The following is a 27,299-nucleotide window of genomic DNA, read 5'->3' as shown; positions in this document are numbered from 1 at the left end:
CCCGGCCTCCCGCATGCCCACTATACGCCCTCGCTCAAAGTCCGTCAACTGCACATACGGTTCACGTCCACGCTGTCGCGGCATGCTACCAGTGTTAAAGACTGCGATGGAGCTCCGTATGCCACGGCAAACTGGCTGACACTGACGGCGGCGGTGCACAAATGCTGCGCAGCTAGCGCCATTCGACGGCCAACACCGCCGTTCCTGGTGTGTCCGCTGTGCCGTGCGTGTGATCATTGCTTGTACAGCCCTCTCGCAGTGTCCGGAGCAAGTATGGTGGGTCTGACACACCGGTGTCAATGTGTTCTTTTTTCCATTTCCAGGAGTGTATATACACTGATGGCCACCGTAAATGCAACACCAAGAAAGACAAGAGGTAGCACAACAAAATTTATTTTGTAGATAACATGTTGACCAAGTATCCAATCATTACGTTTACAGACGTCTGTGACATGTGGTTGCTGCCAGAATCAGTAGCCAGAGTAGCCGCCATTGTTGGAGATCACCGCTGCCACACGTCTCGGCATTGAGTCAAAGAGACGTTGGATGTGTTCCTGGGGTACAGCAGCCCAAGCAGCTTGCACACGTTGCCAAAGATCATCTGGTGTGGCAGCTGGGAATGTAATCTGGGTCACTCGTTGAGCAACCATGGACCACATGTTTTCTATCGGCGAAAGATCCAGAGAGCGAGCCGGCCAGGGAAGCAATTCAATCTGGTTAGTGACGAAGAACCTTTGGACAATGCGTGCCACGTGTTGAAATATGGCTGTGGCCGAGCCCTGAAGGTAAGGAAGGACAACTGGCTCCAGCACCTCGGATATCTAGCGCCGGCTATTTAAAGTACCGGCAATGCGTACTAGAGGCGTGCGAGAGTAATATCCAATACCGCCCCATACCATAAAACCCGGTGCAAGACCAGTGTGGCGGTGCATAATGCAGCTGTCCAGCATCCTCTCTCCACAGTGTCTCCACACTCGAATCCGACCATCGTGGTGCTGCAGACAGAAGCGTGCCTCGTCAGTAAAGACAACGTCATTCCATTCTGCCGTACACATCCGTCTGTCATCACACCATTGGCGACGGAGACGTCTGTGGTTCTGCGTCAATGGTAGACGAAGCAATGGACGTCTTGCGGACAGACCACTCTGCTGTAAACGGCGTCGAATGGTACGCGCAGACACTGGATGATGCGTTACAGATGCAATGTGCTGTGCTATGCTTCGGGATGTCACTGAGCGATCCGTCACTGCCATGCACACAATTTGCCTATCAGCATGTGCAGTGGTGCACCGAGGTGAATGCGATCGACCACGTCGGTCCGTCGTACCCTCCTGCATCCAACGGTCACATAACCGCACTACAGTTGTTTGGTTTCGTCCAACACGACTAACGATTTCTCTATATGATAATCCACAATCTCGGTAAGCCACTATCCTTCCTCTGTCGAACTCGGATACTTGATCAAACGATGTTCGCTGTTGTCTACGAGGCATAACTGATCGTCTTGTGAAACAACCACAAGGTAAACGCACGTGCCGAAGGTACACTCGTCGAAATCGCCAAGCCTTAAATGGCGCTATGAGGTGGCGCCACAGGCGCGCGTGATGTGCGTCTGCGCTGAAATTCTAATCAGTTGCATATCTCATCGCTGCAAACCCATTGTGTAAATTTCACTTGATTCGAATGCTTCCTTCAGGGTGTTGCATTTACGGTGGCCAGCAGTGTATATATAATCAGTCCGTGATATCCAATATTACAAATTTACTCTTTCTGATGGACACACGTCCAGATCGTCCGCTCTCAAAATTCCGCCATCTCTCTCCCCACATCCACCACTGCTGGCGGCTCACCTCCAACCACAGCTTTCACACAGCACAGTCAGTGATTTTCATTTAGAGCGCTACGTGGCGTTACCAACATAAAAACCTAAACAGCCTACTTACAATTAGTCAATGACGTATACGTAACTTTTGGTAAAGATGAGCACGTAGATGCGAAGCCGGATGTATCAAAGCTAACACAGGCAAAATCTGTAGTGGCTCGCCCACTATAAAGATGAAACAATGTTGGTTTGACGTCAGCTCGCGAACAAATGGGCAGAATCTGGAGCGGCGCTCGTAGAGCTGCACAGCGCTGGCTAGAGGCCGCTGTCGTCGGTATCGGTGTCGTAGTGCCAACCTAAGAACTTGTACCTACACTGTGGCATCGTTGCTATCGATACCACACTATCTGGATTTAAGTCCAATCGAGAATCGGAGGGACCACCGCAATCGGGCTGCTAGCGCCATGGATTCTCCCGACCCCCCCCCCACCCCCAACCCCCCTGCCGCGCGGGATTAGCCGAGCGGTCGCAGGCGCTGCAGCCATGGACTGTGTGGCTGGTCCCGGCGGAGGTTCGAGTCCTCCCTCGGGCATGGGTGTGTGAGTTTGTCATTACGATAATTTAGGTTAAGTAGTGTGTAAGCTAAAGGACTGATGATCTTAGCAGTTAACTCCGATAAGATTTCACACAAACATTTCGCCATTGATCCTCAGGCGAGAAATATAGCGCAGCTGGCAAGGATACTGGAGTCCGAGTGGCTCCGCATCTCTGTCGGCAATTTCCAGGACCATACTGACTCTTCCGACACTTCTCGCGCTGGAAAAGGTGGTTATTCAGGCTTTCGACGGGTGGTCACATTAATGTGACTGTGTAGTGTATATTGGGAATGCAATACTTTAAAATCAAAGCCAATAAATTAATAACAAAAACATATTATTTTTGTGACTGTGTAAGTATAGCGACCCAGAGAAAACAAGATATAATGCGAGAAAAACGAAAGTTCAAATGGTTCAAATGGCTCTGAGCACTATGGGACTCAACATCTTAGGTCATAAGTCCCCTAGAACTTAGAACTACTTAAACCTAACTAACCGAAGGACATCACACACACCCATGCCCGAGGCAGGATTCGAACCTGCGACCGTAGCAGTCGCGCGGTTCCGGACTGCGCGCCTAGAACCGCGAGACCACCGCGGCCGGCAAAAACGAAAGTGTTGAGTAAACGAGTACCTTTCAGTAAGAATGCTGTACGTATCTTATCACTAACCATTGTTACCACTAGAAGCAAGCACATTAAAAAATACAAATCTTTTCGTTCATTTCTTTAGTTTTCCCATTAATCCAACTGGATTAGGGCCACTGATTGTCAATAAGTACTCGATAAAGAGACAACTGTTTCTAGAAGCCATCACTCTCGTGACTTACGCAATCTTAGTATGACATCAGTGAATCCAGCACTGTTGTCTTTTTCTGACACGTAGATATCTGTGGCCGTTGGAGGTCAGTTGTAGTGAATGGGTACCCACAGATGTTGTACGGTAGAGGCACCGTAGCAGTCAAATGATAAAGAGTATTTCCACTTAGTTAAGCACACTATGTTTACTTGAGTCGAGTGTCAGGTGGTAGCACATGTTCCGCGTTACTAGGTCTTCGTCCATCTCGGACCAATTTTTCTTTACGGCACATTCAGCGCCACTTGGGCCCGGTACCACCGAATCGGGTATTTTCATTGCTACTGAAGGACTGAGAAAAAATATTTCCGTAAAACAAGTAATATGGTAGTGAGCGTAAACAACGGAAGGAACTAGACTTCACACGATCCTTTGTTGCGGAATCAAGTATGTGTTTGCACCTCGAAGAAATTGTTTTCACAAGATCGTCATTCTGACGGTATAGTTTCCAAATGGCGACTGATAGCTGTGATTGGTCCATTCTGTTGGTATTTGTGACCTAATATTACTCGCATATTTCTGTCTTCTTCTCTTTTCAGAATTCTGCTGTCCTGGTGCGCATGTTCCTACTCACGAGATATCTCGTTTTAGAGCTCCCACAAGAGAAAATATACATAGGTTTGCCTCTTGGTAAATAAACTGCAAAAAAAAATTTCTGTATTAACCGCTAACATTGCAAACATGTGTCTACTGAGAGTGAAGGTGAACAGGGAATGAAAGAATAATCCTTATAGAATTAAATTCACAAAATTATTCTTAAAGAATAAGAATCGAAAACTGACGATTATGTGAAGTGTATTTTGCGAATCATGTGAACAGCCGTCTGATGAGGATTTGTCAGTTCGAGACCTGTTACGGCTCCATTTACTTAAATAAATAGCAGTATTAATAGTGGCTGGTTGCTGTCTTCCTCTTTGTAAGAATCTACATACTTTTAAAAAAATTATGATTATATATTGTTAAATAAACAGGTTGTGTGAAAAGAAAGTTACATTGGTGGGTCCTTCCTTCCACGTTTTCCTTAATTCCAGTAAGTACCACGTCTCAGACGGTTGACACATTAATGTAACTGGACATTTATATTGTCCCCCATATCTTTTTGTCCAGAAGAAAAATAAAAAAATGTATCAGGACAAAGGGGGACATTAATCAGCGCAATTGTCTTTATTACAACTTCGTTCGTTACGAAGATATGGATAGCAGTACGTCTTTTTTAAATAGCTCCTCAAATTTTTAGTTCCATAGTCCACTTCCTTTCCTCAACACATGTTCAAATACCCACCACGGCGTCCCGTCACATAAACATGACGTGATTAAAAACGTTACACAAAGTTGACTTTGATTCTCATGTACCAATACGCAATTCCTATATCGGGGAAAACTAACCCGTCCATTTGTAGAGTCGACAGTAAACAGATGGAATCACAAGGGAAATGCACACAGAACATTCAGTGAACCGTCTTCAGTTGAAGTTCGTGTGTGTGTGATGAACACCAACGAAGAAAAGCCAGAAACGTTACTCTCCAATGGGGGAAGTTAATTTAGGAACTTCATGATAGAAATCTGCCAAGGACAGTACTTCTACTTATGGCATGTATCGGTTAGAAAAATGCACCGATGATGACTGATATCAGTCGAAATCGATTTGCAGCAACATAAATCAATTATGTTTTCGCGACTGGTTTCAACATTCTTTATAATTTTATATTCCACGGTCGCTGCGCAGAAAGGGAACCTTATGGAGCCCAAATTCAAAGGATATGTGATCCACAGATTAAACACCATTTTATCATCATAACTATAACAAGCAGATAGACATAATTATTCAGAAAGCAAAAAATGATGGCTAGGAAGAATCCCTAGTAATAAAACTGAACAAAAATATCCAGAGACACATGGAAAAACACCACACAAATCCAGAGATCCACATCATCCACCACAAACATACACACACACCGACATCACCACCACTATACAATAAGGGAACAATGTAGAAACTCTACGGACAAGCTGGTACACATTCAATACGGAAACAAACTAACACACAAAATTGGGAACATCCTCAAAAATCTGGGAGTAAAAATAGCCTACCAAAGCAACAATTATATACAGAAGTGCCTAAAAATGGAAGAGCAAATCTACCAAAAATCTAGCATTTACCAGCTCCAGCGTGACAGCCGTGGAGCTCTACACCTAGGACATGCAAGCAGAATTTTTGAAATAAGGTATAAAGCAGACAAAAGACCATGGAAGTATGGCACCACCACTCAACATTATCATCTCCGGCAAGAAAACTTACCACAGTGGAAAAAGGACACGAAAACAGTCAGATTTATCAACACGAAACATCTCCTAGACATATAAGAAAACTTCCAAATTCAAATAGCAATAATAGAAAAGAAACACATAATAAATGACTAGGCAAACATCAGCAACCAGACCCTATTTAAACCAATAAAACATTGTTGAGAAAGAAAAACCTCCATAGACACCACAAAATGATATATAATACTCACCACACAAAGGAAGATAACTACCCTCTTCTAACAAAAGTAAAAATAACAAAAAACCGAAAAATAAATGAAGAAGTATATTATAGAAGATACTTCACAGAAAAACACATCTCTCTCTCTCTCTATCTATCTATCTATCTCTCCACACATACATAAACAAAGATAAAAAATATAAATATATAAATTTAAAAAAAATTGTAATAAACATTATATATATATATATATATATATATATATATATATATATATATATATAATGTTTACTACAAATATCTTAGTAAGCAAAGTGCTTGGGAATTGTTAATTATCATAACAAACAAATTGCAAGGAAAAAATCAATATTGTTACAGTAACCACTGAAGCTGCTTTAAAACAAAGCAAAAAGCGTCTTGTCTTAATACGACATTATTACAGCTGCTAAAGACGGCAATTAACCTATACAGCTTGCAGCAGAACAGTAATTGTAATAATGTTATTTTACGCATGCTCCATCTCGTGAACTCAGTGGGTGTTTGACGTCGTGTTTTCACATTTACAACACGAATGCGTGTAGTACAATACTGAGGCACTCTTAAGAGATGTTCTGTACAGTAAAGTTAACGCCTGATCAAAAACTTCATCATCATTACTCTTCTTTTATTGTGGTTCGAGGTAGGTTTAATGATACTCAGGCAGACGAATTTAACAGAGAGCAATGTCCTGACAAGAACCCACCTTCCCGGCGGATGTGCTCGCGTCTTCTTGTGAAGTTGAAGATGATGGGAAGAGGCAACCGAAGGAACAGCATCATCATAGAACTAGCATAGAAGAAGCCTCCGAATTTACTGATCTCGCTTCTGTTGCAGTCAGTCCACACGCAGGCACACGACAGCTTGAATGAGAGACTAGCATTTCTAAAACCAGTGTACATCACATACTAACACATCACAATCCTTTTTTACATTCTCTATAGACGGGTAGTGCTTTTGCACTACTGGCCATTAAAATTGCTACACCAAGATGAAATGAAGATTATAAACGGGTATTCATTGGACAAATATATTATACTAGAACTGACATGGGATTGCATTTTCACGCAATTTGGGTGCATAGATCCTGAGAAATCAGTACCCAGAACAACCACCTCTGGCCGTAATAACGGCCTTGATACGCTGGGCATTGACTCAAACAGAGCTTGGATGGCGTGTACAGGTACAGCTGCCCATGCAGCTTCAACACGATACCACAGTTCATCAAGAGTAGTGACTGGTGAATTGTGACGAGCCAGTTGCTCGGCCACCATCGACCAGACGTTTTCAGTTGGTGAGAGATCTGGAGAATGTGCTGGCCAGGGCAGAAGTCGAACATTTTCTGTATCCAGAAAGGCCGTACAGGACCTGCAACGTGCTGAAATGTAGGGTTTCGCAGGGATCGAATGGATAGAGCCACGGGTCGTAGCACATCGGACATGTAACGTCCACTGTTCAAAGTGCCATCAATGCGAACAAGAAGTGACCGAGGCGTGTAGCCAATGGCACCCCATCACGCCGGGTGATATGCCAGTATGGCGATGACGAATACACGCTTCTAACGTGCGTTCACCGCGATGTCGCCAAACACGGATGCGACCATCATGATACTGTAAACAGAACCTGGATTCACCTGAAAAAATTACGTCTTGCCATTCGTGTACCCAGGTCCGTCGTTGAGATACCATCGCAGGCACTCCTGTCTGTGATGCAGCGTCAAGAGTAACCGCAACCATGGTCTCCGAGCTGATAGTCCATGCTGCTGCAAACGTCGTCAAACTGTTCGTGCAGATGGTTGTTGTCTTGCAAAAATCCCCATTTGTTGACTCTGGGATCGAGACGTGGCTGCACGATCCCTTACAGCCATGCGGATAAGATGTCTGTCATCTCGACTGCTAGTGATACGAGGACGTTGGGATTCAGCACGGCGTTCCGTATTACGCTCCTGAACCCACCGATTCCATATTCTGCTAACAGTAATTGGATATCGACCAACGCGAGCAGCAATGTCGCGATACGATTAACCGCAATCGCGATAGGCTACAATCCGACCTTTATCAAAGTCGGAAACGTGATGGTACGCTTTTCTCCTCCTTACACGAGGCATCACAACAGCGTTTCACCAGGCAACGCCGGTCAGCTGTTGTTTGTGTATGAGAAATCGGTTGGAAACTTTCCTCAGGTCAGCACGTTGTAGGTGTCGCCACCGGCGCCAACCTTGTGTGAATGCTCTGAAAAGCCTATCATTTGCATATCACTGCGTCTTCTTCCTGTCGGTTAAATTTCGCGTCTGTAGCACGTCATATTCGTGGTGTAGCAATTTTAATGGCCAGTAGTGTACATTACCTCTGTAGTGTTCATTGAAATCACACGAACCTTCAACTGGGGACTGTTGGCTGATTGACTAGCGTGCATTTTGCTTTGTTTACTAATTCCAGCAAGTGAACGAGTTACGTTACCCTTGCTGCCAAGACCAAATACATTACGTGTTACGTTTTTCGTAATGCAGTGTTTACATCAATTATATATTGCGACACGTTTCCGGAAAGGCCATGAGGAGAGGATGTAGTTTAGCGAATAAAAAATAGAGGTTGTTGTTTGAAAAAGAAGTACCCGTGTTGATACACGCGTTGGGCAAACAGTATGGAAGCACCAAAAACACAACACATCATTATGCCTAATAAGGTTTAGGAAAACCGTTGGCATTCAAAACTGCTTCCACTCGTCTCAGAATGGAGAAATACATGTCCTGTGTGGTTTTCAAGGGAATCTTATACCTTTCTTCCCGCAAAATACTGCCAAAGTCAGATAACGATGTTGGAGGTGGTTAGCGATCATGTACCCTTCTTTCCAAAGTAGACCACAGAGGTAAGAAATGTGATGCGGCGACTTTGGTGGACGTGAATTATGCGACAGTTCATCTTCGTGCTCACAAAACCAGTCCGGGACGGTGTGAGTTACACAGACATGGGTCCTGCCGATTTGGAAAAAAAGGATCACCATTGGGGAACAATCATTCAACGATGGGATGGGTATGAACAACCAAAGTGGTCACATAATGCTTTGAAGTAGCGTGACCTTGCAGAGTGGCTATGCCATGGGTTTGCACAAATCATCACTGAAACCCCGCCATGGTTCGCTCTCGGGATGTAACCCTGGCCTGGAGACAGTATGAAACGAGACCCATGCGACTAAATGACTTTCTGCCATTGCTCCGTAGTTTTTATATTATCTGCTGCCATTTTCAAATGACTTGCCACTTATACTGAAGAGCCAAAGAAACTGGTACACCTGCCCAGTATCGTGTAGGGCTCGCAGCAACACGATGTGGCATGGACTCAACTAATATCTGAAGTAGTTCTGAAGGCAACTGATACCATCAATCCTACGGGGCTGTCCATAAATCCGTCAGAGTACGAGGAGGTGAGATTTCTTCTAACAGCACGTTGAAAGGCATCCCAGATATGCTCAATAATATTCATGTCTGGGGAGTTTGGTGGCCAACGGAAGTGTTTAAGCTCAGAAGAGTTTGCTGAGGCCACTCTGTAGCAACTCTGGAGGTGTGGGGTGTCGCATTGTACTGCCGGAATTGCCCAAGTCCGTCGGAATGCACAATGGACATGAATGGATGCAGGTGATCAGTCAGGATGCTTACGTATGTGTCACCCGTCAGAGTCGTATCTAGACGTATCAGGGGTCCCATGTTTCTCCAAGTGCACGCGCCCCACACCATTACAGAGTCTCCAAACAGTCCCCTGCTGACATACAGGGTCCATGGATTCATGAGGCTGTCTCCATACTCGTACGTCCATCCGCTGGACACAATTTGAAAAGAAACTCTTCCGAGCAGGAAACATATTTCCAGTCATCAACAGTCCAACGTCAGAGTTGACGGGTCCAGGTGAGGCGTAAAGTTTTGTATCGTGCAGTCATCAAGGGGACACAAGTGGGCATTCGGCTCCGAAGGCCCACATCGATGATGTTTCGTTGAATGGTTCGCACGCTGACATTCGTTAACGGCCCAGCATTGAAATCTGCAGCGATTTGGGCGAGGGTTGCCCTTCTGTCACGTTGAAAGATTCTCTTCAGTCGTCGTTGATCCCGTTCTTGCAGGATCTTTTTTTCCGGACGCAGTGATGTCGGATATTTGATGTTTTACCGGATTCCTGATATTCACGGTACACTCGTGAAATGGCCGCACCGGAAAATCTCCACTTAATCGCAACCTCGGAGATGCTGTGTCCTATCACTAGTACGCCGACTATGATACCACGTTCATACTCACTTAAATCTTAATAACCTGCCATTTTAACAGATGTAACCGATCTAACAACTGCTCCAGACACTTGTCTTGTATAGGTGTTGCCGACCGCAGCGCCGTATTCTGCTTGTTTACGTATCTCTGTGCTTGAATACGCATGCCTATAGCAGTTTCTTTGGCGCTTCAATGTATAGTGTAATACAGGTCGTATGAAATTTTACATATACAAAATATTTGATTTCTTGGTGTTTTAACAACGTGTACAATCAAAGTAAGTAATAAACTGCCCCACGGTCCAAACTTATGGCTCCGGCAGCACGTTTTCCAAGCTGATGAGCTCAGCTTGCTGTGTAACTCGCTGCTTCTGGAGCCCCCTTGGTGTTGTTTGGTACTGCCAATGTTCGCGAGTGCAACATTCAGTTTTCGAGGGACTGCAACTGTTGCCCCCTTATTTTTCGTGACAGTACTCTTCAATAACCGTCTGCCACAATCACTCAACACGCACTTTCGCCCGCCTTGGGACTTAGCGGATGATGTTACCCGCTTTCGCTGCGAGCGGTATAAATGTTAGATGCGGTGCCTCTTGACAGACCAAAAACTTCGACTACTTTCGTTAAAGAAGCATTCACCATATGAGCACCATGAATTTGGCCACTTTCGAATTTACTTAGCTCCCATATAATACACTCAAAACTACACCGTTCTGACCACGTCTGACAGTTGCAACATATTGAGTACATTGCAAAGGTGCCATTCGTGGTCAAATGCAACACCGCAACTTGCAGGCTTGACTAGGATCTGCTTTGGTGTCCATGTATTTCTCGTGGTGTTTCGATATTTTTGTCCATCCCCTGGATCTTTAAAACGAATAAAAATTTACAAGAAAGACAATCATTCTGGTTAATCTCCCTGGTACCTAAACAACACTTACTTGGTACACTTTAAATCCGAACATTTTATGTTAGGCTTTACCGTGAATGTTATTGACATTAAATGAAACAACAAGTTTACTGTTACCATTCACCGATTTATTTACTTCCACGACGCGTTTCAAGGGTTTAAACCTCCATCATCGGGTGGATTTACATTAGTTAGTATGACATTTGTGTGTGTGTTGTGTTACGATTTTTGGTGCAATTTGTGGCACTGTCTAGTGGAGAAACAAGACACTATTTCAGATCATGGGTTTGGGATTCTTCTGACAAAAAATTAAACACATATCTAAAGGTAAACATAAAATAAGTAAAATAGAGTACCGGACCACTGGAGGTACTCTGAAATAGTGTCTTGTTGCTCCACTAGACAGTGCCAGAAGTTCCTCCAAAAATTGAAACACAACACACACACAAATGTCATACTAACTAATGTAAATCCACCCGATGATGGAGTTTAAACCCCTGAAACGCGTCGTGGAAGTAAATAAAACAGTGAATGGTAACAGTAAACTTGTTGTTTAATTTAATTACTTTGTACAGTTTTTACCATCTCCTGTATGTAAAGATATTTGAGGTGATTAAGACAAATGGAGCGCTCTCTATTTGAAATTGTTGCTCTTCTTGAGTTAATTGCCTTTAGTGAGGTACCGAGCGAGGTGGCGCAGTGGTTATCACACCGGACTCGCATTCTGGAGGACGACAGTTCAGACCCACGTCCGGCCATCCTGATTTAGGTTTTCCGTGATTTCCCTAAATCGCGTCAGGCAAACGTCGGGATGGTTACTTCGAAAGGGCACGGCCGATTTCCTACCCTATCCTTCCCTAATCCGAGCTTGTGCTCCATCTCTAATGACCTCGTTGTCGACGGGTCATTAATCACTAATCATCACCTCGTCCTTTAGTAAGGGAACATTCTTTTAGCTCCGTCGATGTAAGTGAAATACAACTCACACACTAGGTAATAAAGAATTAAACACTTAAATAATTACGCTAAAACTCCTTCAAAATGGTTCAAATGGCTCTGAGCATTATGGGACTTAACATCTGAGGTCATCTATCCCCTAGAACTTACTACTTAAACCTAACCTAAGGACATCACACACAACCATGCCCGAGGCAGGATTTGAACCTTCGACCGTAGTGGTCGGGCGGTTCCAGACTGAAGCGCCTAGAACCGCTCGGCCACACCGTCCGGCGGTAAAACTGGACCACATAATCAATATGTTCACCACCATCAGCATTTGTGGTCATTGAAGTAATTTTTTAAAACAATTTATTTTCATGAACTATATTGTGTATTCTGATGATGCTAAATGCACTGAGACTCGTAAATATGTCTAGTAAATTAATTCTGCGATCAAACCTTTACCGGATTTGAACCTTCGACCGTAGTGGTCGGGCGGTTCCAGACTGAAGCGCCTAGAACCGCTCGGCCACACCGTCCGGCGGTAAAACTGGACCACATAATCAATATGTTCACTACCATCAGCATTTGTGGTCATTTAAGTAATTTTTTAAAACAATTTATTTTCATGAACTATATTGTGTATTCTGATGATGCTAAATGCACTGAGACTCGTAAATATGTCTAGTAAATTAATTCTGCGATCAAACCTTTACCGTAACTATTTAAGTCCTGAACAGTATTATCCCTGACATCTATCGACATTTCATGTAACGTAATTAAAGAGCGTTTAACATTTTAAACGAATTTCAGTCATTAAGAACCTTATTGCAGATTAAATGGAAGCTCTCATATTGTACTGAAATCTTCACTAACACTGCACGACTTTGTGTAAGTGACGAATAAGCTGCCCATTTCAGTTCCTCGTCGGAAACGTCACTGATTACAGGTGGAACAATTTACACAGAAAGTCGATAATTCATTACACGGAGCATGAAACCGCAGGGTGTCCGTTCGAAACCGAGGAAAACTTTTGTCTAAGGAATTTCTCATTAATTAGGTCAAGCACACCAGCAGAGAGGAAGTGGTCGACGTGATAAGGTAGCGACTCGTAGAACAGCAGGAAACCACGCGCCTTCCACGTGGCCCAATCGCCAACAACTGTGGTTCCTAATAGTTCACATGCAGGCCCTAATATTCTGTTTACTTTTAAGATATCTGACACCTCAAACATTTGATACTTCATCGAGGAGAAGGCCGCGAGATAAGCATTACTTTGTTTTTGCAAGGAAAGGAACACTCGCTGAAATATCTGCTCGTTTCCTAGAAATACTGCAGAAAGAAAAAGAACAGGTATTTAGGTTTTACAACGTGAGTGACTGCGGTATATACGTCTTTCTGTGGATAACTATCAAATAAAAGCAAATCAAAGTAAAAGTCCTTACGAATGTTGATCTTGAAGCTGGATGGGTGTAACTCAGATTGGTGAAAAAATAGATATGTTGGCGTCAACTTAACTCCTAATACTTGCTCCGCAGCAGTTTAGTCTTCCAGTAAATTTCTTAACCGTGTAAGTAGGCTGTTTAGGTTTTTATATTGGTAACGCCACGCACTGGCTGTGCTGTGTGCAGTCTGTGGCTAGTTTGCATTGTTGTCTGCCATTGTAGTGTTGGGCAGCTGGATGTGAACAACGCGTAGCGTCGCGCAGTTGGAGGTGAGCCGCCACCAGTGGTGGATGTGGGGAGAGAAATGGCGGAGTTTTGAAATTTGTAAGACTGGATGTCATGAACTGTTATATATATTATGACTTTTGATGACTATTAAGGTAAATACATTGTTTGTTCTCTATTAAAATCTTTCATTTGCTAACTATGCCTATCAGTAGTTAGTGCCTTCTGTAGTTTGAATCTTTTATTTAGCTGGCAGTAGTGGCGCTCGCTGTATTGCAGTAGTTCGAGTAACCAAGATTTTTGTGAGGTAAGTGATTTGTGAAACGTATAGGTTAATGTTAGTCAGGGCCATTCTTTTGTAGGGATTTTTGAAAGTCAGATTGCGTTGCGCTAAAAAATATTGTGTGTCAGTTTAAGCACAGTCATGTATAATATTTCTAAGGGGACGTTTCATATGTCGACCCTTAGCCGAGGATACCTCACTGGAATCTTCTGATTTTTTTCTTGTAGTTTGTGTAATTAGTGTAGCTATTGTTTATTGCTAGCATGTAATTGTAGACAGGATCTCCTTTGTAGTTGCAGTCTTTCATTGTTGTTGTGGCATGAATGTAGATTTGCACCAAGTATTTCGAAGCTGCACTTGCAATTAACTAGATATTATTTTCAGTGCTATGTCAATGTGTTTTCTTATTTTGCTCTTCAAATTGTGCTTTTCTGTGTTGTCGTGTGAAATATTGTGACAATAATGGCGTGTGAAAAACGTAATACTAGGCTCCAAAGTAAACTGTGAAATGACAGTGAAGACGAAAGCAGTGTGTTAGCGCCACCGTGTAATTAATTAACTGATGTTCAAACTAGTGATTTGGTAATTGCGCATAGGGAAATGGAGCGGGCGGCAAATTATGGCGTAGACAGTGAAACAATTAGTGAACAGGGAAGCATTATCGATCGATCGGTCGGCAATAGCTCGCCTCAGGAATCCGAAATGACAGGACACAATCTCGCAAATACTGTAGATTCAGGTTTTGGGTTCTCACCGTTTTCTCAAATGAGTCAAGACACATTTTCCGTTTGTCAAAATGTGAATGTTGCCGGTGCAAATTCACTGCCGAAAAGCACTGAGGAACATGTTTCAGACACCAGTGCATTGTTATTACAATTAATGCAACAAATGGGACAAAACTCCAAAAGTTAGATACAATGGAACAAAATCAGAGACAAACACAGCAAAAGCTTCAAAAGTTAGACACAATGGGACAAAATCTTCAAAAGTTAGACACAATGGAACAAAATCTTCAAAAGTTAGACACCTTGGAACAAAATCAGAGACAAACACAGCAAAAGCTTCAAAAGTTAGACACAATGGAACAAAATCTTCGGAAGTTAGACACCACGCTTGAACAAACACGTGAAGATTTAACTACTGAGTTACATAACATTGAATCGAAATGTCAAAAAGTCTGTAATGACGTAAAAACACAAATTTATGAGCATTTCCAACCTATTTTTTCGCGTCATGAAAGTGCATTACAGAATCACGAAGCAGCCATAAAAGAACTGCGATCTATTGATCATAAAAGTCACGACACCTTGCAAGCTAAAATTGACTCAATTGCATCTACCGATTCGGTTGCGCAACTTGCAAAAACTCAGGAAAACTTAAAGGACACAGTAGATACGATTGCAACACGAATGGACACTCTGAAACTTGGTTCAGAAAAACACACTGTGGAAATAAGTACTCTATCGGAGAAAGCAGCCGAACTTTCGGATCAGTTCACTAACTTATCTGCAAAGGTAGATGATGATCTGAATGACACAAGACCTGTAGCCTTCACGGACACTAAAGAGTATGAACAAATTAGAAAATTCAAACAAACTCAAAATCAAATCAATACACAGTACAAAAGAGAAATCCGGGAAGTACAAGATCAGTTGGCACAAGTAATACAAGAATTACATATTTCAGAGGACACTCGCTCTCCAGTACGGGAAGAGGGACATAGAAATACGGAACAACCACAAAATAATAACACAGGGCACTTCGGAAATTATGAAAGAAATTGACAAGGTGCACCGAATTTTGAGATGGAACCGCCGACACGACGTAACAATGACCGATATGCGACTCGCCGACACGATGATTTTGACTGTAAGCTGTTCATTACTACACGTAAATTCAAAACATTTAAGAATTCTGGCAACGACATTCATCCACAACCGTGGCTTCATCAATTCTCTCATTGTTTTCCTTCCAACTGGTCATTAGAGCATAGATTAGAATTTATGTGTGGCTACTTAGAGAATGAACCAGCTGTGAGAATGCGATCGGTCATTCACGATTGCCACAGTGAAGGAGAATTTTATCATGCCTTCCTCTCAACATAATGGTCTCAAGCCACACAAGATGATCACAATGATGAAACATCATAATGATGAAACATTTCGAACAATCTGAATTTTCCAGTCTTGCGAAATATTTTGAAGACATGTTGCACAAGAATCAGTACCTTTCCAACCCTTGCAGCCCCTCAGAACATTTACGACATACTATTTTGGCAGGACGTTGCAAAGACGACATTGAAGCTTTTCAGGGACTGTTACAAGAATTGGAAATTGACACTGACAATCGCGGAACGCGAAAACATGAACACAACAATTACAGGTCACATCCGTCACAATTTCGCGATGACAGAAATAATAAATGGACACGACAAGGCTATTCTTACAACGTAAATCGTGACCAAAAAAGACACCACCCTTATGACAACCGTTGGCAGAGTAGTAATAATTACAGGGAAAGATTACCTCTCCGCGGTAATGTCTATCACAATCAGAGAAAGAGACAATATAGCAACCGGAACTACTATTATCACAGGAGACAGAATAACTTCAGACGCAACGGTCCACCGTGCAGTGATAATTCAGGGAGAAATTCTCCACCACTTTACCGAAAAGAACTACAGGAACTAACGACATGACGACAGACGATATAATCATAACGACAGGCCTGAATTTCATCAGAACTGGCGGGATTCATACAGGACAGGGCCCTCTCGACAAGGTGAATTTTTAGGAGTTAGGTCTCCTAATCCCAATAACGACGCGCGCCAACAAAGAGACAGACAATGACTCGCACCGCAGGCAACCACGTGCGCTGGTTGGCTCAGGGAAAAATAACATAGACGCTAACCTGCAGACAAATTTCAGTATTCCTTACCGACATATGCAACATGATAATTACTTTGAAGATGAAACTCTGCACACTAGCAAGGGTAAAAGATTGCACCACATTTCACATGTAAAACTGTTTATTGAAAGGTAATCTGCTTTTTAACTTTGTCTTTGGCATAAAACTTTTCACTTCACGTTACTAGTATGCTTTGTCAGACTTAGAATCTGTTAACATGCAACAATGTTTGAAGTTAAATATCCAGTCAAGAACCAAGAGAACTTATTTAAACAGAAATAACGAATGCATTGTTATAGTGAACAGACGACACAATGTTGTTATTTGTACATTCTTGCTTGTTAATTGCACGATTACGTAACGACTATCAGGCTTACATACTTAGAACATATACTGCTAATGAGATTTTAATGCAACATTTTGGTTTACTTGAAAAGATACTTTTTATTTGAAGTACATTCGGTGAGATTAAAGATGAGTTAGTATTTGGTTTCTTTGACAGCTACACGATTATATCACGACGCTACTAATGTGTGACACAATTTACATTGTTGCTTTTGCGGTGTATGTGTTTTATATCTGCACAGTTTTTCTGAATTATTCTGGAAAGTAAAACATGTTTTAGTAGTAACTTTTGTGGTATAGCTACAATGAGACAGCCTTTTCCGTAGCACAACAATATGTTACAGCACAGTACTTCCCTCATCACGGCAATAAGCGTAATAACTAAGATATCTATACGCAAAGCAATTCACTTCATTTATTACGAGGTAAGTACATTGACTTCAGCAGAACTTTGCTTACAGAGGACGATAACTACGACACTTCCACAGAATTGTCTTACAACAAGACTCACATTTAGCGCTACAGGACACGCATTTGAGTGATTAATTTTGTACTTGAACCATTTATTTTTCAAGATTTTTGAAATACAAAGGTTTTCCGTGATACATTTCATTCCATTGCTGTAATCTGTAACACCTGAGGGTATAATTACATTAATCCTCAGGGGGTACACGCCTACTTTGTGTACCATGTGTCTGGCAAGCACAAGGAGCCCTAGCTAATATGGTATTTGCTTTTACAACTTTACACATCGGTACCACATTTCTCTAACACATAAATTACACAGCTATCTCATCATTTAACTGAGAGATAAACATTTTTTTACTACATCAGCGACACATGTTTACGCAATTACACAGTTGGGTAACTTCACACTTATGAAATTGTATTTTGTCTGTACTTTGTGAACTGTTCATATTTTTTCGGAACCATTGTGATACTATGAGAGCTTTGAATGTCGTATATGGTATGGGATCATGATTTTTAAAGTATGTTTGAGGTAGATGACACTATTTAAATGAGCAGAGAACTTTTTTTAGGTTTTGAAATTATTGCAGAAAGCAATGACGTTTTTGAGATTTGACTGAGGTGTTATGATGTTATTTTTATGACGACGATGTGTATTATGCTGTTGAGGTATGTTTATGATCAATAAGATGATGCTACCATATATGAGGAATTTGATTATGCTACGTATTTATTATGATGAAATATTGAAGTGTCGTCGCAAGATTGACATGTCGACGAATATATATATGTGTAATAAGGTAAGGAGTAATGAATAGTGGTTAGGGACTCTGACTTGTGAAAAAGGATGTTGGAAACCGAGAATCGTACTTTAAGAGTTATGAAATGTGTGTAAATGCGTGAATGTATCACAATGTCGGTGAAAATTTTTTGGACACTGTTACATTCAATAGATTTTGTTTCTACACATTTGCAACACAAATTCTCGACCTGTGAAATTTTGTATATGAGACTGCCACTGTAGTGCAAACTGGTGTTGTAAATATTTCAGTAAGAAAGTTAAGTGACCTTCACGTAATGCGTCGTGGGCACGACGCAGTACGTGTGCAGCTGCGTGACAGTCGCCTGGAAAAAAGCCATTAGTGTGTGCCTTTCAGAGGCACAGGTGGAGAAGAAAAAAAAAAGAGGCCATTATCCTCGCTATTGACATTCCTTTGTTGAAAGCATCGTAAATACGACAGCCTCAAACTTGAAAACATGATTACACTGTAGAGTTCTTAATTTATGATATTTACTGAATTGAAATGATGAGAAACATTTCATGTCTATTGTCTTGCTAGTTGGAAGATTGTTTACTGCATTATGAAATGCCTTATGGCTAGCGAATGACGTTTCACGCCTTTCTTTGCCTATTTTGTTTAATATCTAGTTTCTAGCTGCACTGCAGCATTGGTTAAAATAAAATTTAATAGATGTACTAATATAGTTATTTTATGCCTACAGATACAGTAAAAAAAATTATGATCTACTTCCAAGAAAACGAGGGAACATAAATAGACATTTCCCTTCACAGGAACTGCATAAATAATTTTTTTTACAATTTGGTAACTTGTCTGCTAGAGTAAGTTCTCGTGATGCATCACCCTAGTGTTAAGATGTGACATAGGTATTAAACATGGCCATTTTTACTGTAATATTTTTTCTGCTTGAGCTTTGTCATGTTTAGATATAAGTTATTGCATTTGCTGCTGCTGTTTGCCAGGCACAGTGTTACTGAATTTGACTTTGTATTACTCTGTTAAGCCAGTTTTACTACGAATTTATTTTTCTTGGTTGCTGCGCATTGCCTTATATTAGTTGTAATATTGCATTTGCTTTGCTAATTTATGCTGCTTGCTTTGCCATTTGTATTTTTTATCATTGCTGTTTGTGTTAATGGTTTTGTGCTGCTGCATTGCCTCGTTTCTTAGTTTAGCAACTGAGCTCAGTAGATTTAAGTTACCTTAAGATGGGGTAGGCTATGTAAGAGAATGAGTTGCGATGAATTGGAAGAAATCCATTAAGAAGTTATACGAAAAAAGTAGAGAAAGCAGGTATAGATAGGACTTTTTGGGACTAATGATGAACGAAGGGAGATCTCCAAAAAAAAAAAAAAAAATGGTTTTGTTTGCAAAATACTGCAGTACCAAATGTTACACTGAAAAAAACCCTGTCCTTTCACCCTGTGTTATTCTGCTATGTGTTTGTGTACTCTTGTATATTTGTCTTTTTCCTGTCTTTAAGTGTTCAGCTAATAAGATTTACGTTGTAGAATTTTTCAAATACTATGTCATTTACTTTGTAAAGATGTTTAGACATTATTTATTCTGTTTTGTTTTAATGCTCATGTGTGAAGTTGATGTTTCAAAAGTTATTCTGATCTTTTATGTATTTACTTATGTCATAATTCCTGTCACACTGATGTATATGTATATTTCTATTCTTTTGTAAAGCCTGTATTACTACAAATGTTATTTGTATTGTTATGTTCTTTAATGATGTATTTTGTACCTTTGTTATTGTATTCTTATGTTATAATATTGTTATTGACACCAGTTCATCGAATTAAGTAACTTGTAAGTTACATTTCACTGCACACGTTTCTGTTGGTCATAGTATATGGACAATATGTGAGAAGTAGGGACTGATAGTGTTTGCACGTGTGTTAATAATTCAGCAAGGGACTGGTTAACAGCATTGCTGGTTCTAAGGACAATTAAAAAAAACTTTGTGAGTGCACAAGTGGTGGTTTATGGACTTGCTATATTCTCCGCAAGACTCTTCGATGGTGATTGTGCACCTGCCCAGTCGCAATAGATGGCTGCTGGCCGTCCCTACAAGGACTACAGTGGGTCTGCACCTTTGATGGCCCACCAATACCATAATTTCTACAGGGACTGCAGTGGGTCTGCACCTTTGATGACCCACCAATACCATTATTTCTACAAGGACTGCAGTGGGTCTGCACTTCTGGTGGCGCACCAATACCATACTCTCTACCAGGACTACAGTGGCTCTACTCTGTGATGACCTGCCTACCAATATCATTGAACTTGGACTGACTCTGCTGTGGGTTTGCTCTGTTGTGGCCCATTACCTGTCTGCATGCCAAGAGTAAGCATTGTCTTTCCGTTGGAAGGACAACACTACTTCTTCAAGACTGCATGGAAACCCACTACCTCCGTGTGCATTTTCTTTTACTGCTCAGACTTTGAGAAAAACACTGTTATTTTACTGTGATGAATGATCAGGACTGTCTTTATGGAATTTTAGCTTTTGACCAACATTGTATCAATAAGTGTGTGCATTTTATTTCTTCGTTATTGTAATTACGAAAATTTTTTTCAAATCTGTATTGGCCACTGCCCAAAACAATTTGTAAAGTTTTTGTGGGGAGCATGGGGGCTATGTAAGTAGGCTGTTTAGGTTTTTATATTGGTAACGCCATGTAGCGCTCTGTATGAAAATCACTGGCTGTGCTCTGTGCAGTCTGTGGCTAGTTTGCATTGTTGTCTGCCATTGTAGTGTTGGGCAGCTGGATGTGAGCAGCGCAGTTGGAGGTGAGCCGCCAGTGGTGGATGTGGGGAGAGAAATGGCGGAGTTTTGAAATTTGTAAGACTGGATGTCATGAACTGCTATATATATTATGACTTTTGATGACTGTTAAGGTAAATACATTGTTTGTTCTGTATTAAAATCTTTCATTTGCTAACTATGCCTATCAGTAGTTAGTGCCTTCCGTAGTTTGAATCTTTTATTTAGCTAGCAGTAGTGGCGCTCGCTGTATTGCAGTAGTTCGAGTAACCAAGATTTGTGAAACGTATTGGTTAATGTTAGTCAGGGCCATTCTTTTGTAGGGATTTTTGAAAGTCAGATTGCGTTGCGCTAAAAAATATTGTGTGTCAGTTTAAGCACAGTCCTGTATAATATTTCTAAGGGGACGTTTCAACCGATAACGAGCCAGAGAACACATTAATTTCTAACAACGTGAAAAGTCAAGGAAAGATTCAGGTGAACACGCCACTTCACAAAATGCAGCTCAAAATCTCACACTGGCTCTTCAGTAAGTCTGAACGTGATGTTATAATCGGCGCACGAGCGATGGAACACAGCATCTCCGAGGTAGCGATGAAGTGGGGATTTTGCCGTACGACTATTTCACGAGCGTGACGTGAATATCAGGAATCCAGTAAAACATCAAATCTCCGACATTGCTGCGGCCGGAAAAAGATCCAGCAAGAACGGGACCAACGACGACTGAAGAGAATCGTTCAGCGTGACAGAAGTGCAACCCTTCCGCAAATCGCTGCAGATTTCAATGCTGCGCCATCAGCAAATGTCAGCGTGCGAACCATTCAACGTAACACCATCGATATGGGCTTCGGCCTCGAAAGCCCACTATTTTACCCTTGATGACTGCACGACACAAAGCTTTACGCCTCGCCTTTGCCTATCAACACCGACATTGGACTGTTGATGTCTGGAAACATGTTGCCTGGTCGCATGGGTCTCGTTTCAAATTGATCGAGCAGATGGATGTGTATGGGTATGGAGACAACCTCTTGAATCCGTGGATCCTGCGTGTCAGCAGGGGACTGTTCAAGCTGGTGGAAGCTCTGTAATGGTGTGAGGCGTGTGCAGTTGGAGTAATATGGGACACTTGATACGTCTAGATACGGCTCTGACAAGTGACACATACGTACGCATACTGTATGATCACCTGCATGTATTCATGTCCATTGTGCATTCCGAGGGACTTGGGCCATTTCAGCGGGGCAATGCGACACCCCACACGTTCAGAATTGATGCGGATTGGCTCCAGGAACACTCTTCCGAATTTAAATACAACCGCTGGCCACCAAATTCCCAAGACATGAACATCACTGAGCATATCCGGGATGCCTTGCAACGTGCTGTTTGGAAGAGATCTCCAACCCTTCGTACTCTTACGGATTTATGGACGGCCCTGAAGGATTCATGCTGTCAATTCCCTCCGTCACTACTTCAGACATTAGTCGAGTCCTTGCCACGTCGTGTTGTGGCACTTCTACGTGCTCGCGGGGGCCCTACGCGAGGACAGGTGTACCAGTTTCTTTGCTCTTCAGTGTATATACTCTCGCAAACAATTCATACATTGTTGCCTTCAGTAATTATGTTAATTGCAGCCACAGAAGTCGTTCTAAAATACAGAAAATGTTATCATTCGGTGTTTAAAATTGAAGTACGTACAACAAGATACAAAGTTAAATACATTTTGGTCATTTTCGTGGAAAAATAAGTGAAATAATTCAAATAAACAACGTGGATTGCATCTTTGTTAATTGCACTGAAACGACATTATCCCAAGTATTCCTAGCATGCTTCCTGTTTCAAGCCTGAGTACATAATATTTTTGTGTAGACGGAATTTCAGTATATAATCCAGTAGCCTAAATAATAGTTTGTTCATATTGTCAGTTTGTTTCATTATGTGAATTACAGAAATTGCGAAGTAATTAGATATCGTTGCGTTAAAAAAATAGTAAATCAAGCTGGCAGTATGTCAAACAGAATTGTTACCGGCTTCTAACACTTGCAGATACAATGTTTTTGGCAGTCTTCTGTTATCTAGTTGTTTGTAAACGAAAAGCCCTAATTGCAACTAAACGAATCGATGATACATGTTCTTACCGATGGATGGACGTAATATTAGTCAATACTGTGTCATGAAGTTGTTGAAAATCACACCGTAGAGCTCAAGGGGCGAAATTAGGTGTATAGGTCCTACAAAATCACTTAACATTTTATGAAGTTATCCAAATTAGCTTAGAAATATAATGACTCCTTGGCTGTTACATTTCATGACTTCTTTCAAGAAACCATACCTGATGTAATTGAGGGAAACTCTGGGAGATTTAATATTTTTCTTTGACACAAGAGAACTTTCATGACTTTCTTATAGCTTACACTAGCGAAGAAAATTACTAAGTTGGGGCAGTGGTAAAAAAAGGAGCGGACACTCCTGTGATTTGGGGCTCAAATCCCCGTCCGCCTATCCTGATTTAGTTATTCCATGACCTTTCTAAATCCATTCAGATGAATGCTGTGACGGTTCCCTAGATGATACTTTTCAGTTTACTACCGTACAATGGTAGAAGTCTATCCTTTTCAAAGGAACTGTCAACAAGTTTGATGAAGCAAGCAAAAATTAACGTTGTTTTGAAGTTTGATTCTTCCGAATGCAAAAGAATGAAGATGTAAGCGGGAGGTTAAGCTCTAACCCTCGTTACTCTCTATAACGGACGAGAAGTGCCACTGTCGGGATCACTACAGTAATTTAATAATTAAATCAGCACAATGTAAGATTTTGATACCGTGGGGTTCCGGGTCTAAACATTAGCTAAATTGCTGTGGAGCATATAGACATTGTGACATCCGTCATTGATGATTTACTTACAGCTAGTGAAACCACTTGCTAACTAACCGGTAAGATATAATGACTAAAACAGAGACAGTGTTCGTCTACTGCCAGTAATGCAAAACTTAAGGCAGGACTTCCACAATTCTATTTTTCAATTTGTAAAATTACGAAAAATACTCATGATGATTTCTGTTGGAACACATACTAAATTTAGGTGTGAAACACTTGCGAACCCCGCCTTGAGTTCGGTTTGTTGACCACCTTCGATGTGGAATTGTTAAACTCGACTTCATCCCATCGAAAAGGAAGAAAGATTATTTTAACATCCTGTCGATGACGAGGCTGTTAGGGACTGAGCACAAAGGCAGGATGAGGGAGGATAAGGTAGGGTTGGGTTGGGTTGTTTTGGGGGAAGAGACCAGACAGCGAGGTCATCGGTCTCATCGGATTAGGGAAGGAAGTCGGCCGTGCCCTTTGAAAGGAACCATCCCAGCAATTGCCTGGAGCGATTTAGGGAAATCACGGAAAACCTAAATCAGGATGGCCGGACGCGGGATTGAACCGTCGTCCTTCCGAATGCGAGACCAATGAATAAGGTAGGAATTCTGTAATTTCCTTTTATTACATACTAGTGGGGCTTGACCTGAGCTTCCCTGTGGCGATTGAATAGATGTTTTTGCACTTCTTGTTATGGAAAGCGTGATTTCACGGGAAGTAAATACTATATTTTATATTCTTTATTTGTAATAATACTTCCGTGTGGTGAGGCGATGGACTAAGAAGAGGTTTTGTTGTCAGTTATATACGGCCATTCAACGTAGTTTTGTTATTGGAGATTATGCACTGATAAAATTTTTTTTGAAACTGCTGTAGTTGCCACAGAATCACTTAAACACGCTGGATTAACCTTCCATCAAGAGGAAGGAAGGAAAGTAGGAGCGTTAGAGTTTTACATTCTGTCTGCAGCGAGATCATTAGCGACGAGTGTGGGGAAGGGAAACACCCTTGCTCTCGTTTTAGGAATAATCGCTAGAATGATTTACGGAAACGGCAAACCGCATAAATTAGGGTTACACGGCTCTGTTGTTATCTGCTCTCCCTGAAGATAAGTCTAGTGCCTGAAACACTGCGCTACTACACTCTATCACCTCATTGATTTGTATATAATATTTTTTGGGCTTAGTCCACATCATCCACACAGTTTAACGCAGTTATTATGTCGAATTATGCATATATGATAACAACATAGATCTTTATGCTCAAGTTACATCTTTTCTTGGAGAAGATTCCTTAGTGTATCAGTTTGAATGTAGTTTAATTCTTCATATACAAATATAAGAGATTATTTTAAGATCATCGCCAAATTGTTCACGAATTTTGAAACATTACTACAGAGATAAAACGCAGTAAATCCTGCTACTTGATAGTCACCGTAATATCCCTTAAGTCAGTTGAATTTGGAGTGCAGTTCTCAACCCGTATCGACCTCTGTCAAGTTTGTGACCATCACGTTATACCTATTAATATCAAACCTGTCAGGAACACTTGTAGATGGAGGTATACCCCTTTGTTGATCTGTCACCGTGGAAGGTTTAAAAATACTCGTTGTCATCAATTTGCTTTACAATCTATCCCGTGCTTTCTTATGTGAGAGTATTATGTGGATGAGGCCGGCCTGAACACCTCTTCCACAACGAATAGTTTTTATTTGACCTAAATGTGTAGGACAAATACCATACCCGATCCTCATACCGGAATAGGACGTCACATGTTGCTTGATAAGATTTACAAGCTCGAAGAAGTTTATTAGGGATGCGTTTCGTTGCACTACTGTCTGCATTTACGCTGCTAAGATTACAGCATTCATTGTTCCATTTTTTATAATTATATTCGCGGGTCTTAGTTTTGAAATCATTGTGTTGACTCGGAGTTAGCTGGAGCTGGTCTGCAGTGCTCCTTAGTGTCAAGACGTCAGTTCTTATAAAGATACTATGATGTTCTTTTATCCATGTTGTTGTGGTCTTCTGTCCAGACACTGGTTTGATGCAGCTCTCCATGCTACTCTATCCTGTACAAGCTTTCTCATCTCCCAGTACCTACTGCAACCTACATCGTTCTGAATCAGTTTAGTGTATTCACCTCTTGGTCTCCCTCTACAATTTTTACCCTCCACGCTGCCCTCCAGTACTAAATTTGAGATCCCTTATGTTCTACCAACTGACCCCTTCTTCTAGTCAAGTTGTGCCAAAAATTTCTCTTCTTTCCAATTCTATTCAATATGTCCTCATTGGTTATGTGATCTACCCATCTAATCTTCAACATTCTTTTGTAGCACCACATTTTGAAAGCTTCTATTCTCTTCTTGTCTAAACTATTTATCGTCCAAGTTTCACTTCCAAACATGGCTACACTCCATACAAATACTTTCAGAAACGACTTCCTGACACTTAAATCTATACTCGATGTTAACAAATTTCTCTTCTTCAGAAACACTTTCCTTGCCATTGCTAGTGTACATATTATATCCTCTCTACTTCGACCATCATGAGTAATTTTGCTCCCCAAATAGCAAAATTCACTTAGTACTTTAAGCGTCTCATTTCCTAATGTAATTCCCGCAGCATCACCCGATTTAATTCGACTACATTCCATTATTCTCGTTTTACTTTTGTTGATGTTCATCTTATATCGTCCTTTCAAGACACTCTCCATTCCGTTCAGCTGCTCTTGCAGGTCGTTTACTGTCTCTGACAGAATTACAATGTCATCGTCGAACCTCAAAGTTTTTATTTCTTTTCCATTGATTTTAATTCCCACTCCGAATGTTTCTTTTGTTTCCTTTACTACCTGCTCAATATACAGATTGAATAACATCGGGGATAGGCTACAAACCTGTCTGACTCCCTTCCCAACCACTGCTTCCCTTTCAAGCCCCTCGACTCTTATAACTGCCATCTGGTTTCTGTACAAATTGTAAATAGACTCGCTCCCTGTATTTTACCCCTGCCACCTTCAGAATTCGAAAGATAGTACTCCAGTCAACATTGTCAAAAGCTTTCTCTAAGTCTACAAATGCTAGAAACGTAGGTTTGCCTTTCCTTAATCTATTTTCTAAGATAAGTCGTAGGGTCAGTGTGTAAGGAATTAGTGTTGGCATTTGGCAGCCGTGGCTTATTAAACTGATAGTTCGGTAATTTTCACATCTGTCAACACCGGCTTTCTTTGGAATTGGAATTGTTATATTCTTTTTGAAGTCTGAGGGTATTTCGCCTGTCTCATACAACTTGCTCACCA

Source organism: Schistocerca nitens, chromosome 7 (assembly GCF_023898315.1).
Source record: "Schistocerca nitens isolate TAMUIC-IGC-003100 chromosome 7, iqSchNite1.1, whole genome shotgun sequence".
NCBI lineage: Eukaryota > Metazoa > Arthropoda > Insecta > Orthoptera > Acrididae > Schistocerca > Schistocerca nitens.
This window is presented reverse-complemented; position numbering follows the sequence as displayed.